General features: G+C 37.1%; 1 long non-coding RNA gene across 1 annotated transcript; it reads right to left on the reverse strand.

Annotated features, from left to right (window-relative positions):
* Positions 1–5,421: 5,421 nt before the first annotated feature.
* Positions 5,422–9,601, reverse strand: LOC141363672 (uncharacterized). The gene is made up of 4 exons (XR_012369173.1): positions 8,616–9,601; positions 8,048–8,112; positions 7,830–7,928; positions 5,422–5,956 (listed from the first exon to the last, which is right to left on the reverse strand). It is a non-coding gene; the product is annotated as an uncharacterized lncRNA (long non-coding RNA).
* Between the last annotated feature and the right edge of the window lie 5,443 nt (positions 9,602–15,044).

The raw sequence follows: 15,044 nt of genomic DNA on the forward strand, positions 1-15,044 counted from the left end.
AAAATGCTTACAGGAGCATTCTAAGCCGTTTAAAGTGATTTCCAGCTCAGAAAAGCAGTTTAGAGTGAAAAATCAACGTTTCAGGCTGAAATATGACTTTTCATGCAAAAGTGCACAACTCTGCTTAAAATGCTTACAGGAGCATTCTAAGCCGTTTAAAGTGATTTCCAGCTCAGAAAAGCAGTTTAGAGTGAAAAATCAACGTTTCAGGCTGAAATGTGACTTTTCATGCAAAAGTGCACAACTCTGCTTAAAATGCTTACAGGAGCATTCTAAGCCGTTTAAAGTGATTTCCAGCTCAGAAAAGCAGTTTAGAGTGAAAAATCAACGTTTCAGGCTGAAATATGACTTTTCATGCAAAAGTGCACAACTCTGCTTAAAATGCTTACAGGAGCATTCTAAGCCGTTTAAAGTGATTTCCAGCTCAGAAAAGCAGTTTAGAGTGAAAAATCAACGTTTCAGGCTGAAATGTGACTTTTCATGCAAAAGTGCACAACTCTGCTTAAAATGCTTACAGGAGCATTCTAAGCCGTTTAAAGTGATTTCCAGCTCAGAAAAGCAGTTTAGAGTGAAAAATCAACGTTTCAGGCTGAAATATGACTTTTCATGCAAAAGTGCACAACTCTGCTTAAAATGCTTACAGGAGCATTCTAAGCCGTTTAAAGTGATTTCCAGCTCAGAAAAGCAGTTTAGAGGCAAAAATCAACGTTTCAGGCTGAAATGTGACTTTTCATGCAAAAGTGCCCAACTCTGCTTAAAATGCTTACAGGAGCATTCTAAGCCGTTTAAAGTGATTTCCAGCTCAGAAAAGCAGTTTAGAGTGAAAAATCAACGTTTCAGGCTGAAATATGACTTTTCATGCAAAAGTGCACAACTCTGCTTAAAATGCTTACAGGAGCATTCTAAGCCGTTTAAAGTGATTTCCAGCTCAGAAAAGCAGTTTAGAGTGAAAAATCAACGTTTCAGGCTGAAATGTGACTTTTCATGCAAAAGTGCACAACTCTGCTTAAAATGCTTACAGGAGCATTCTAAGCCGTTTAAAGTGATTTCCAGCTCAGAAAAGCAGTTTAGAGTGAAAAATCAACGTTTCAGGCTGAAATATGACTTTTCATGCAAAAGTGCACAACTCTGCTTAAAATGCTTACAGGAGCATTCTAACGATGAAACAAGCCGTTTAAAGTGATTTCCAGCTCAGAAAAGCAGTTTAGAGGCAAAAATCAACGTTTCAGGCTGAAATGTGACTTTTCATGCAAAAGTGCACAACTCTGCTTAAAATGCTTACAGGAGCATTCTAAGCCGTTTAAAGTGATTTCCAGCTCAGAAAAGCAGTTTAGAGTGAAAAATCAACGTTTCAGGCTGAAATATGACTTTTCATGCAAAAGTGCACAACTCTGCTTAAAATGCTTACAGGAGCATTCTAAGCCGTTTAAAGTGATTTCCAGCTCAGAAAAGCAGTTTAGAGTGAAAAATCAACGTTTCAGGCTGAAATGTGACTTTTCATGCAAAAGTGCACAACTCTGCTTAAAATGCTTACAGGAGCATTCTAAGCCGTTTAAAGTGATTTCCAGCTCAGAAAAGCAGTTTAGAGTGAAAAATCAACGTTTCAGGCTGAAATGTGACTTTTCATGCAAAAGTGCACAACTCTGCTTAAAATGCTTACAGGAGCATTCTAAGCCGTTTAAAGTGATTTCCAGCTCAGAAAAGCAGTTTAGAGTGAAAAATCAACGTTTCAGGCTGAAATATGACTTTTCATGCAAAAGTGCACAACTCTGCTTAAAATGCTTACAGGAGCATTCTAAGCCGTTTAAAGTGATTTCCAGCTCAGAAAAGCAGTTTAGAGTGAAAAATCAACGTTTCAGGCTGAAATATGACTTTTCATGCAAAAGTGCACAACTCTGCTTAAAATGCTTACAGGAGCATTCTAAGCCGTTTAAAGTGATTTCCAGCTCAGAAAAGCAGTTTAGAGGCAAAAATCAACGTTTCAGGCTGAAATGTGACTTTTCATGCAAAAGTGCACAACTCTGCTTAAAATGCTTACAGGAGCATTCTAAGCCGTTTAAAGTGATTTCCAGCTCAGAAAAGCAGTTTAGAGTGAAAAATCAACGTTTCAGGCTGAAATATGACTTTTCATGCAAAAGTGCACAACTCTGCTTAAAATGCTTACAGGAGCATTCTAAGCCGTTTAAAGTGATTTCCAGCTCAGAAAAGCAGTTTAGAGTGAAAAATCAACGTTTCAGGCTGAAATGTGACTTTTCATGCAAAAGTGCACAACTCTGCTTAAAATGCTTACAGGAGCATTCTAAGCCGTTTAAAGTGATTTCCAGCTCAGAAAAGCAGTTTAGAGTGAAAAATCAACGTTTCAGGCTGAAATATGACTTTTCATGCAAAAGTGCACAACTCTGCTTAAAATGCTTACAGGAGCATTCTAAGCCGTTTAAAGTGATTTCCAGCTCAGAAAAGCAGTTTAGAGTGAAAAATCAACGTTTCAGGCTGAAATATGACTTTTCATGCAAAAGTGCACAACTCTGCTTAAAATGCTTACAGGAGCATTCTAAGCCGTTTAAAGTGATTTCCAGCTCAGAAAAGCAGTTTAGAGGCAAAAATCAACGTTTCAGGCTGAAATGTGACTTTTCATGCAAAAGTGCCCAACTCTGCTTAAAATGCTTACAGGAGCATTCTAAGCCGTTTAAAGTGATTTCCAGCTCAGAAAAGCAGTTTAGAGTGAAAAATCAACGTTTCAGGCTGAAATATGACTTTTCATGCAAAAGTGCACAACTCTGCTTAAAATGCTTACAGGAGCATTCTAAGCCGTTTAAAGTGATTTCCAGCTCAGAAAAGCAGTTTAGAGTGAAAAATCAACGTTTCAGGCTGAAATATGACTTTTCATGCAAAAGTGCACAACTCTGCTTAAAATGCTTACAGGAGCATTCTAAGCCGTTTAAAGTGATTTCCAGCTCAGAAAAGCAGTTTAGAGTGAAAAATCAACGTTTCAGGCTGAAATATGACTTTTCATGCAAAAGTGCACAACTCTGCTTAAAATGCTTACAGGAGCATTCTAAGCCGTTTAAAGTGATTTCCAGCTCAGAAAAGCAGTTTAGAGTGAAAAATCAACGTTTCAGGCTGAAATGTGACTTTTCATGCAAAAGTGCACAACTCTGCTTAAAATGCTTACAGGAGCATTCTAAGCCGTTTAAAGTGATTTCCAGCTCAGAAAAGCAGTTTAGAGTGAAAAATCAACGTTTCAGGCTGAAATATGACTTTTCATGCAAAAGTGCACAACTCTGCTTAAAATGCTTACAGGAGCATTCTAAGCCGTTTAAAGTGATTTCCAGCTCAGAAAAGCAGTTTAGAGTGAAAAATCAACGTTTCAGGCTGAAATATGACTTTTCATGCAAAAGTGCCCAACTCTGCTTAAAATGCTTACAGGAGCATTCTAAGCCGTTTAAAGTGATTTCCAGCTCAGAAAAGCAGTTTAGAGTGAAAAATCAACGTTTCAGGCTGAAATATGACTTTTCATGCAAAAGTGCCCAACTCTGCTTAAAATGCTTACAGGAGCATTCTAAGCCGTTTAAAGTGATTTCCAGCTCAGAAAAGCAGTTTAGAGTGAAAAATCAACGTTTCAGGCTGAAATATGACTTTTCATGCAAAAGTGCACAACTCTGCTTAAAATGCTTACAGGAGCATTCTAACGATGAAACAAGCCGTTTAAAGTGATTTCCAGCTCAGAAAAGCAGTTTAGAGGCAAAAATCAACGTTTCAGGCTGAAATGTGACTTTTCATGCAAAAGTGCCCAACTCTGCTTAAAATGCTTACAGGAGCATTCTAAGCCGTTTAAAGTGATTTCCAGCTCAGAAAAGCAGTTTAGAGTGAAAAATCAACGTTTCAGGCTGAAATATGACTTTTCATGCAAAAGTGCACAACTCTGCTTAAAATGCTTACAGGAGCATTCTAAGCCGTTTAAAGTGATTTCCAGCTCAGAAAAGCAGTTTAGAGTGAAAAATCAACGTTTCAGGCTGAAATGTGACTTTTCATGCAAAAGTGCACAACTCTGCTTAAAATGCTTACAGGAGCATTCTAAGCCGTTTAAAGTGATTTCCAGCTCAGAAAAGCAGTTTAGAGTGAAAAATCAACGTTTCAGGCTGAAATATGACTTTTCATGCAAAAGTGCACAACTCTGCTTAAAATGCTTACAGGAGCATTCTAACGATGAAACAAGCCGTTTAAAGTGATTTCCAGCTCAGAAAAGCAGTTTAGAGGCAAAAATCAACGTTTCAGGCTGAAATGTGACTTTTCATGCAAAAGTGCCCAACTCTGCTTAAAATGCTTACAGGAGCATTCTAAGCCGTTTAAAGTGATTTCCAGCTCAGAAAAGCAGTTTAGAGTGAAAAATCAACGTTTCAGGCTGAAATGTGACTTTTCATGCAAAAGTGCACAACTCTGCTTAAAATGCTTACAGGAGCATTCTAACGATGAAACAAGCCGTTTAAAGTGATTTCCAGCTCAGAAAAGCAGTTTAGAGGCAAAAATCAACGTTTCAGGCTGAAATGTGACTTTTCATGCAAAAGTGCACAACTCTGCTTAAAATGCTTACAGGAGCATTCTAACGATGAAACAAGCCGTTTAAAGTGATTTCCAGCTCAGAAAAGCAGTTTAGAGTGAAAAATCAACGTTTCAGGCTGAAATATGACTTTTCATGCAAAAGTGCACAACTCTGCTTAAAATGCTTACAGGAGCATTCTAACGATGAAACAAGCCGTTTAAAGTGATTTCCAGCTCAGAAAAGCAGTTTAGAGGCAAAAATCAACGTTTCAGGCTGAAATGTGACTTTTCATGCAAAAGTGCCCAACTCTGCTTAAATGCTTACAGGAGCATTCTAAGCCGTTTAAAGTGATTTCCAGCTCAGAAAAGCAGTTTAGAGTGAAAAATCAACGTTTCAGGCTGAAATGTGACTTTTCATGCAAAAGTGCACAACTCTGCTTAAAATGCTTACAGGAGCATTCTAAGCCGTTTAAAGTGATTTCCAGCTCAGAAAAGCAGTTTAGAGTGAAAAATCAACGTTTCAGGCTGAAATGTGACTTTTCATGCAAAAGTGCACAACTCTGCTTAAAATGCTTACAGGAGCATTCTAAGCCGTTTAAAGTGATTTCCAGCTCAGAAAAGCAGTTTAGAGTGAAAAATCAACGTTTCAGGCTGAAATGTGACTTTTCATGCAAAAGTGCCCAACTCTGCTTAAAATGCTTACAGGAGCATTCTAAGCCGTTTAAACCCAGCAAGCAATTTTGCGTCTAATAGACGTCTAGTAGCCGTCTAAACACCCCCCTGACGTCTAGGCTAAAACAAGGCTAATTTTGGGCTGTCAGTGAAAATCTAGTAGACGTCTATCATAGCCCAAGAATAGACTAGCCGTTAAATAGACGACTATTAAACGTCTACATATATACGTCTAATAGACGGTGAATGTGGGTCTAGGCTAAAACAAGGCTAATTTTGGGCTGTCAGTGAAAATCTAGTAGACGTCTATCATAGCCCAAAAATAGACTAGCCGTTAAATAGACGGCTATTAAATGACTACACATATGTGTCTAATAAACAACAAAAGAATTGCTAAAGAATTCTTTTTAATCCATTAAAACAGGTTCTCATAAACATACAATCATGCAATTTATTACAAAAAATATTGTTAATACAATAGAAATTCAGATAAGACAAAATGATAAGAAAAACTACTTTTAACAAAAAGAATAAAACAGTAACAAAATAAAGGAATAAATAACAAAATACAATTTTAAAAATGAAATAACATCTAAACATTAACAAACTATCTTCAGTTCACTTCAACTTATTAATTGTACTAATTTCTATACACCACGTCCTCCCTGGTGCCTGTTTGAAATGCCCCCATTGGCATCCTTCACTTTCAGTTCTGTTGCTGCTGGAAAGTTGTTCAACACAGCATCTGCCAAATATGAAAAGAATGCATGAGACAAGTATTTTGCTTTATATTAAATGTGATAGTCATTCTCTTTCGAAGAAGTCATATATAAATATTGACAGGCAACAGTAATCATACCGTTCTCATTACTACAAACACAAGTGCATGTTTCTCTGTGTGTGTTTAATGACAATTTGGAACTAGCAAAAGAGGCTTAAAGGCAGGGTATCTGATTTTGATCCAGAAACATTTTAGTTATGCTGGTTGAAAGTCTCCTCAAGTCTTGATAGCAATCACTATGTTAAGTTGTCTAATGTGTATTTTTATATATTTGTGTCATCTGTAAAAGGCGTAGGACCAAAAAACGTTCAACAAATCATTGAACCCCGACCCAATGCAATATTTGGACATGGGCCAGTTACCAGTTTAAAGGTATACCGAGATTTTCAGAGTCAAGGTTTTAAAAACCACAAAAAATTTCTGTGATACCGTTTTCAATGTATGAACTGTGTTTACACAAAGTGAATTAAATCATGTAATTGAATTCATGTTTACATTTACAACTGAAAGAATATTATCATTTAAAGGCTTTATTTTAAACTGGCATAAACGTTGTTTGTTGTTTAAAAATAAAATGTATTGTGTCCAGTTGAAAAGTTGATGTTTTAATATGCAGACATTTGAAAATAACACATTTTAGTGTCACAATGGCAATACCGCAACACCGTGGTATTTTTGCTTATGGTTATCATCCAGAATCTCATTCCGGCCCATGCCTAATTGGACGCATTAAATTTTTGCCCCTCTTCTGTGAACGTGTTTTGCATGCCACTTCACACCCTGTTCAAACATTTTGAAACAACAAAAAAAAAACATCTGGATGAGCAAAGAGCAAAAACCCAAATTAACATTGGTAACTTCACTGCTCTTCTGCAAGATGGAAACAGCTACAGGTCTGAAAGGGTCGTTGCAGTGTTTCTTTTGGAAAGGTAGGTATACAGTGTGATTCTATTTTGATGGATTCAGATTGTATTTTAATGAAACGTGTTGCTTATGTAGTTTGTGTTCCTTTACGAATTAGTGCAATGATATTTATCTTTTCAAATTTCTAAACGTGCTGTTTTTAATTTGGTTATTTTGGTAATGTTATTCACTTTGTCAGTCTTACTGGTTAATGAGATAGGAGTGTGCTTCTGGTTGGTGCGTGTAGGCTAAAGTTAGTATTTTTCAAAATCAAATACCCTGCCCTTTAAAGGAATACTCTACCCTTTTGCCATATTAAACTGTGTTATTACCTCAACTTAGACAAATTAATACATATCTATCTTTTTTCAATGCGTGCACTGTATAGCGCGTCGTGAATGTGTTAGCATTTAGCCTAGACCCATTCATTCCTATGGTACCAAACAGGGAAGCCACCAAACACTTCCGTGTTTTCCCTATTTAAAGACTGTTACATGAGGAGTTATACCAGTAAGTATGGTGCCACAAAATAAAACTTTTTTTTGGTACCATGGGAATGAATGGGGCTGGGCTGGGTGCTGGCACATTGGCAGCGCGCTGTACAGTGCACGCATTGAAAAGGATGGGTTGATTCGTCTGGGTTGAGGTGGTAGCATGGTTTGGTATGGCAAAAGGGTAGACTATTCCTTTAAGATGCCAAGCATAAAATATTCACAATACAATCTTATGGACATAAAACATCTAAACAATATTGTATGGGTGAGTTAACTGTTGTATCGGCAAAGAGTCATTTAATCTGGGGCTTTTAATATTTAGAAAATATTAAGGCAGTACCGGACTGTTGTCAATTACTCCTCACATGGCCTAATGTCATATTAAAAGTATTATTTTGTGAAACACCATTCAGCCTAAAACTACATACAAACACACTTACCTTTAATAACTGAGAACTGATGTTTTTTCAAATGCTTGTTTCTGCAGTGGACCACCACCATTCATGTTGAACTTTGAAATTAATGAATCTTAGTGAACTCTAAAATACAAAAGATAATGTCGTTAACAGTTGCAGACTGACATATTTTTTTGAGACCACATGAAAGACTGCGTTGACACCACAATGTCTTATTAATATTGCATGTTTATAGAATTTACCTGTCCAGCATTCTTCCGGCATGGTCTCTCAAGTTTTTCCATCCAGTTTCACACAGCTTTGACACCTGAATAGCACATGCATATGTCAGTAATTGTACAGTAATGTATGCTTCAGTGTACAAGTGTTTACCAACCTTAAAGGTTAATGCCCACTGACCTGCAAGTTTGCCCTCACTAACACAATAAAACTCTTTTTTCCAACAAACTGAAGGCTTGTAAGTTAAATCCATATGGAAAAATAGCTTTCCCCCACAATCTATCTGTGTATGCATAATTGTAAAGCTCAACTGCCCACATTACTGTAAGCAACACAGTAATAACTTAGCTAAGTTACTGCTGTTACTAAAAAGCAGCCTACAAATCACTCATGTTAATCTTCAGTGTAACGTTACATAGACTCATTTACCTCCACTATTTTATTACATTGCAGGTTGTACTGTTTAGGTTTTATAAAACATGGGTTACTTACTCTAACGTTAAGTTACCCGCAAGAATGTCGCGATTCCAACAACAAATAAAGTAAATACATTTTAAACACATGTAAAATAAAATAATAAAAAACACTTACAAGATCAAACGCGTGTGGAAGATTGCTTTCCTCCTGGCTGCTCGCTGTTGATTTTCAAACAGCGGAAATCTTTCTCGCGAGATCTGGCCTCGTGTTTGTGTACTGCAGCTGCCATCTAGCGGTTCGGAGTTGTAACTGGATTTTGTTTATCAATAATGAATGTTATGCGTGACAGCAGATATTCAGATAAGATAAATAAAACCAAACATCTTGAATTCACTGGTGTCTTTGCATGCCTGATGAAATATCATACATCTTGCAAGTTATTTTGGCAAAAACAAAATTTTATTAAATTCAAGGTTATTCTGGGCTAAACATGGTTTGTTCGTAGTCGGTCTATTTATGAGCTAAATAGTGGCTATGTACGACGGTGCATAAAACACTTTAAAGAAATTAAACAAACCTTGTTATCGCTGTTAACTTTGCTTACACAATGAAATACCATACACCTCACAAGTTATTTGGCAAAAACCACATGTAATTACATTAATGGTTATTTCTGGGCTAAACGTGGGTTATTCGTAGTCGGTCTATTTGTAAGCTAAATAGTGGCTAAGTACAGACGGTGCATAAAACTCTTTAAAGAAATGAAACAAAATACCTTAATCGCTTTGAACTTTGTTTACATGATTAAATATCATACATCTCACAAATCATTTTGGAAAAACAACATGTAATTAAATTCATGGTTATTTCTGGGCTAAACCTGGTTTATTCGTAGTCGGTCTATTTATGAGCTAAATTGTGACTACGTACAGACGATGCATAAAACACTTTATAGAAATGAAACGAAGTACCTTGTAATCGCTGTTAACTTTTCTTACATGATGAAATAGCATACATCTCACAAATTTTTTTTGTCAAAAACCACATGTAACCAAATTAAAGTTTATTTGGGCTAGATATGGGCTAGGCACAGCCCGGCTATATCGGGTCTATACTGAAACGAGACGTTGAAATGACGGCTATTGCTTGCTGGGAAGTGATTTCTAGCTCAGAAAAGCAGTTTAGAGTGAAAAATCAACGTTTCGGGCTGAAATATGACTTTTCATGCAAAAGTGCACAACTCTGCTTAAAATGCTTACAGGAGCATTCTAACGATGAAACAAGCCGTTTAAAGTGATTTCCAGCTCAGAAAAGCAGTTTAGAGTGAAAAATCAACATTTCAGGCTGAAATGTGACTTTTCATGCAAAAGTGCACAACTCTGCTTAAAATGCTTACAGGAGCATTCTAAGCCGTTTAAAGTGATTTCCAGCTCAGAAAAGCAGTTTAGAGTGAAAAATCAACGTTTCAGGCTGAAATATGACTTTTCATGCAAAAGTGCACAACTCTGCTTAAAATGCTTACAGGAGCATTCTAAGCCGTTTAAAGTGATTTCCAGTTCAGAAAAGCAGTTTAGAGTGAAAAATCAACGTTTCAGGATGAAATGTGACTTTTCATGCAAAAGTGCACAACTCTGCTTAAAATGCTTACAGGAGCATTCTAAGCCGTTTAAAGTGATTTCCAGCTCAGAAAAGCAGTTTAGAGGCAAAAATCAACGTTTCAGGCTGAAATGTGACTTTTCATGCAAAAGTGCACAACTCTGCTTAAAATGCTTACAGGAGCATTCTAAGCCGTTTAAAGTGATTTCCAGCTCAGAAAAGCAGTTTAGAGTGAAAAATCAACGTTTCAGGCTGAAATATGACTTTTCATGCAAAAGTGCACAACTCTGCTTAAAATGCTTACAGGAGCATTCTAAGCCGTTTAAAGTGATTTCCAGCTCAGAAAAGCAGTTTAGAGTGAAAAATCAACGTTTCAGGCTGAAATGTGACTTTTCATGCAAAAGTGCACAACTCTGCTTAAAATGCTTACAGGAGCATTCTAAGCCGTTTAAAGTGATTTCCAGCTCAGAAAAGCAGTTTAGAGTGAAAAATCAACGTTTCAGGCTGAAATATGACTTTTCATGCAAAAGTGCACAACTCTGCTTAAAATGCTTACAGGAGCATTCTAACGATGAAACAAGCCGTTTAAAGTGATTTCCAGCTCAGAAAAGCAGTTTAGAGTGAAAAATCAACGTTTCAGGCTGAAATATGACTTTTCATGCAAAAGTGCACAACTCTGCTTAAAATGCTTACAGGAGCATTCTAACGATGAAACAAGCCGTTTAAAGTGATTTCCAGCTCAGAAAAGCAGTTTAGAGGCAAAAATCAACGTTTCAGGCTGAAATGTGACTTTTCATGCAAAAGTGCCCAACTCTGCTTAAAATGCTTACAGGAGCATTCTAAGCCGTTTAAAGTGATTTCCAGCTCAGAAAAGCAGTTTAGAGTGAAAAATCAACGTTTCAGGCTGAAATATGACTTTTCATGCAAAAGTGCACAACTCTGCTTAAAATGCTTACAGGAGCATTCTAAGCCGTTTAAAGTGATTTCCAGCTCAGAAAAGCAGTTTAGAGTGAAAAATCAACGTTTCAGGCTGAAATATGACTTTTCATGCAAAAGTGCACAACTCTGCTTAAAATGCTTACAGGAGCATTCTAAGCCGTTTAAAGTGATTTCCAGCTCAGAAAAGCAGTTTAGAGTGAAAAATCAACGTTTCAGGCTGAAATATGACTTTTCATGCAAAAGTGCACAACTCTGCTTAAAATGCTTACAGGAGCATTCTAAGCCGTTTAAAGTGATTTCCAGCTCAGAAAAGCAGTTTAGAGTGAAAAATCAACGTTTCAGGCTGAAATGTGACTTTTCATGCAAAAGTGCCCAACTCTGCTTAAAATGCTTACAGGAGCATTCTAAGCCGTTTAAAGTGATTTCTAGCTCAGAAAAGCAGTTTAGAGTGAAAAATCAACGTTTCGGGCTGAAATATGACTTTTCATGCAAAAGTGCACAACTCTGCTTAAAATGCTTACAGGAGCATTCTAACGATGAAACAAGCCGTTTAAAGTGATTTCCAGCTCAGAAAAGCAGTTTAGAGGCAAAAATCAACGTTTCAGGCTGAAATATGACTTTTCATGCAAAAGTGCCCAACTCTGCTTAAAATGCTTACAGGAGCATTCTAAGCCGTTTAAAGTGATTTCTAGCTCAGAAAAGCAGTTTAGAGTGAAAAATCAACGTTTCAGGCTGAAATATGACTTTTCATGCAAAAGTGCCCAACTCTGCATAAAATGCTTACAGGAGCATTCTAAGCCGTTTAAAGTGATTTCCAGCTCAGAAAAGCAGTTTAGAGGCAAAAATCAACGTTTCAGGCTGAAATGTGACTTTTCATGCAAAAGTGCACAACTCTGCTTAAAATGCTTACAGGAGCATTCTAACGATGAAACAAGCCGTTTAAAGTGATTTCCAGCTCAGAAAAGCAGTTTAGAGGCAAAAATCAACGTTTCAGGCTGAAATGTGACTTTTCATGCAAAAGTGCCCAACTCTGCTTAAAATGCTTACAGGAGCATTCTAAGCCGTTTAAAGTGATTTCCAGCTCAGAAAAGCAGTTTAGAGTGAAAAATCAACGTTTCAGGCTGAAATATGACTTTTCATGCAAAAGTGCACAACTCTGCTTAAAATGCTTACAGGAGCATTCTAACGATGAAACAAGCCGTTTAAAGTGATTTCCAGCTCAGAAAAGCAGTTTAGAGGCAAAAATCAACGTTTCAGGCTGAAATGTGACTTTTCATGCAAAAGTGCACAACTCTGCTTAAAATGCTTACAGGAGCATTCTAAGCCGTTTAAAGTGATTTCCAGCTCAGAAAAGCAGTTTAGAGTGAAAAATCAACGTTTCAGGCTGAAATATGACTTCTTATGCAAAAGTGCACAACTCTGCATAAAATGCTTACAGGAGCATTCTAAGCCGTTTAAAGTGATTTCCAGCTCAGAAAAGCAGTTTAGAGTGAAAAATCAACGTTTCAGGCTGAAATATGACTTTTCATGCAAAAGTGCACAACTCTGCTTAAAATGCTTACAGGAGCATTCTAAGCCGTTTAAAGTGATTTCCAGCTCAGAAAAGCAGTTTAGATTGAAAAATCAACGTTTCAGGCTGAAATGTGACTTTTCATGCAAAAGTGCCCAACTCTGCATAAAATGCTTACAGGAGCATTCTAAGCCGTTTAAAGTGATTTCCAGCACAGAAAAGCAGTTTAGAGGCAAAAATCAACGTTTCAGGCTGAAATGTGACTTTTCATGCAAAAGTGCACAACTCTGCTTAAAATGCTTACAGGAGCATTCTAAGCCGTTTAAAGTGATTTTCAGCTCAGAAAAGCAGTTTAGAGTGAAAAATCAACGTTTCAGGCTGAAATATGACTTTTCATGCAAAAGTGCACAACTCTGCTTAAAATGCTTACAGGAGCATTCTAAGCCGTTTAAAGTGATTTCCAGCTCAGAAAAGCAGTTTAGAGTGAAAAATCAACGTTTCAGGCTGAAATATGACTTTTCATGCAAAAGTGCACAACTCTGCTTAAAATGCTTACAGGAGCATTCTAACGATGAAACAAGCCGTTTAAAGTGATTTCCAGCTCAGAAAAGCAGTTTAGAGTGAAAAATCAACATTTCAGGCTGAAATGTGACTTTTCATGCAAAAGTGCACAACTCTGCTTAAAATGCTTACAGGAGCATTCTAAGCCGTTTAAAGTGATTTCCAGCTCAGAAAAGCAGTTTAGAGTGAAAAATCAACGTTTCAGGCTGAAATATGACTTTTCATGCAAAAGTGCACAACTCTGCTTAAAATGCTTACAGGAGCATTCTAAGCCGTTTAAAGTGATTTCCAGTTCAGAAAAGCAGTTTAGAGTGAAAAATCAACGTTTCAGGATGAAATGTGACTTTTCATGCAAAAGTGCACAACTCTGCTTAAAATGCTTACAGGAGCATTCTAAGCCGTTTAAAGTGATTTCCAGCTCAGAAAAGCAGTTTAGAGGCAAAAATCAACGTTTCAGGCTGAAATGTGACTTTTCATGCAAAAGTGCACAACTCTGCTTAAAATGCTTACAGGAGCATTCTAAGCCGTTTAAAGTGATTTCCAGCTCAGAAAAGCAGTTTAGAGTGAAAAATCAACGTTTCAGGCTGAAATATGACTTTTCATGCAAAAGTGCACAACTCTGCTTAAAATGCTTACAGGAGCATTCTAAGCCGTTTAAAGTGATTTCCAGCTCAGAAAAGCAGTTTAGAGTGAAAAATCAACGTTTCAGGCTGAAATGTGACTTTTCATGCAAAAGTGCACAACTCTGCTTAAAATGCTTACAGGAGCATTCTAAGCCGTTTAAAGTGATTTCCAGCTCAGAAAAGCAGTTTAGAGTGAAAAATCAACGTTTCAGGCTGAAATATGACTTTTCATGCAAAAGTGCACAACTCTGCTTAAAATGCTTACAGGAGCATTCTAACGATGAAACAAGCCGTTTAAAGTGATTTCCAGCTCAGAAAAGCAGTTTAGAGTGAAAAATCAACGTTTCAGGCTGAAATATGACTTTTCATGCAAAAGTGCACAACTCTGCTTAAAATGCTTACAGGAGCATTCTAACGATGAAACAAGCCGTTTAAAGTGATTTCCAGCTCAGAAAAGCAGTTTAGAGGCAAAAATCAACGTTTCAGGCTGAAATGTGACTTTTCATGCAAAAGTGCCCAACTCTGCTTAAAATGCTTACAGGAGCATTCTAAGCCGTTTAAAGTGATTTCCAGCTCAGAAAAGCAGTTTAGAGTGAAAAATCAACGTTTCAGGCTGAAATATGACTTTTCATGCAAAAGTGCACAACTCTGCTTAAAATGCTTACAGGAGCATTCTAAGCCGTTTAAAGTGATTTCCAGCTCAGAAAAGCAGTTTAGAGTGAAAAATCAACGTTTCAGGCTGAAATATGACTTTTCATGCAAAAGTGCACAACTCTGCTTAAAATGCTTACAGGAGCATTCTAAGCCGTTTAAAGTGATTTCCAGCTCAGAAAAGCAGTTTAGAGTGAAAAATCAACGTTTCAGGCTGAAATATGACTTTTCATGCAAAAGTGCACAACTCTGCTTAAAATGCTTACAGGAGCATTCTAAGCCGTTTAAAGTGATTTCCAGCTCAGAAAAGCAGTTTAGAGTGAAAAATCAACGTTTCAGGCTGAAATGTGACTTTTCATGCAAAAGTGCCCAACTCTGCTTAAAATGCTTACAGGAGCATTCTAAGCCGTTTAAAGTGATTTCTAGCTCAGAAAAGCAGTTTAGAGTGAAAAATCAACGTTTCGGGCTGAAATATGACTTTTCATGCAAAAGTGCACAACTCTGCTTAAAATGCTTACAGGAGCATTCTAACGATGAAACAAGCCGTTTAAAGTGATTTCCAGCTCAGAAAAGCAGTTTAGAGGCAAAAATCAACGTTTCAGGCTGAAATATGACTTTTCATGCAAAAGTGCCCAACTCTGCTTAAAATGCTTACAGGAGCATTCTAAGCCGTTTAAAGTGATTTCTAGCTCAGAAAAGCAGTTTAGAGTGAAAAATCAACGT

This window comes from Misgurnus anguillicaudatus, chromosome 4, assembly GCF_027580225.2.
Source record: "Misgurnus anguillicaudatus chromosome 4, ASM2758022v2, whole genome shotgun sequence".
Lineage (NCBI taxonomy): Eukaryota > Metazoa > Chordata > Actinopteri > Cypriniformes > Cobitidae > Misgurnus > Misgurnus anguillicaudatus.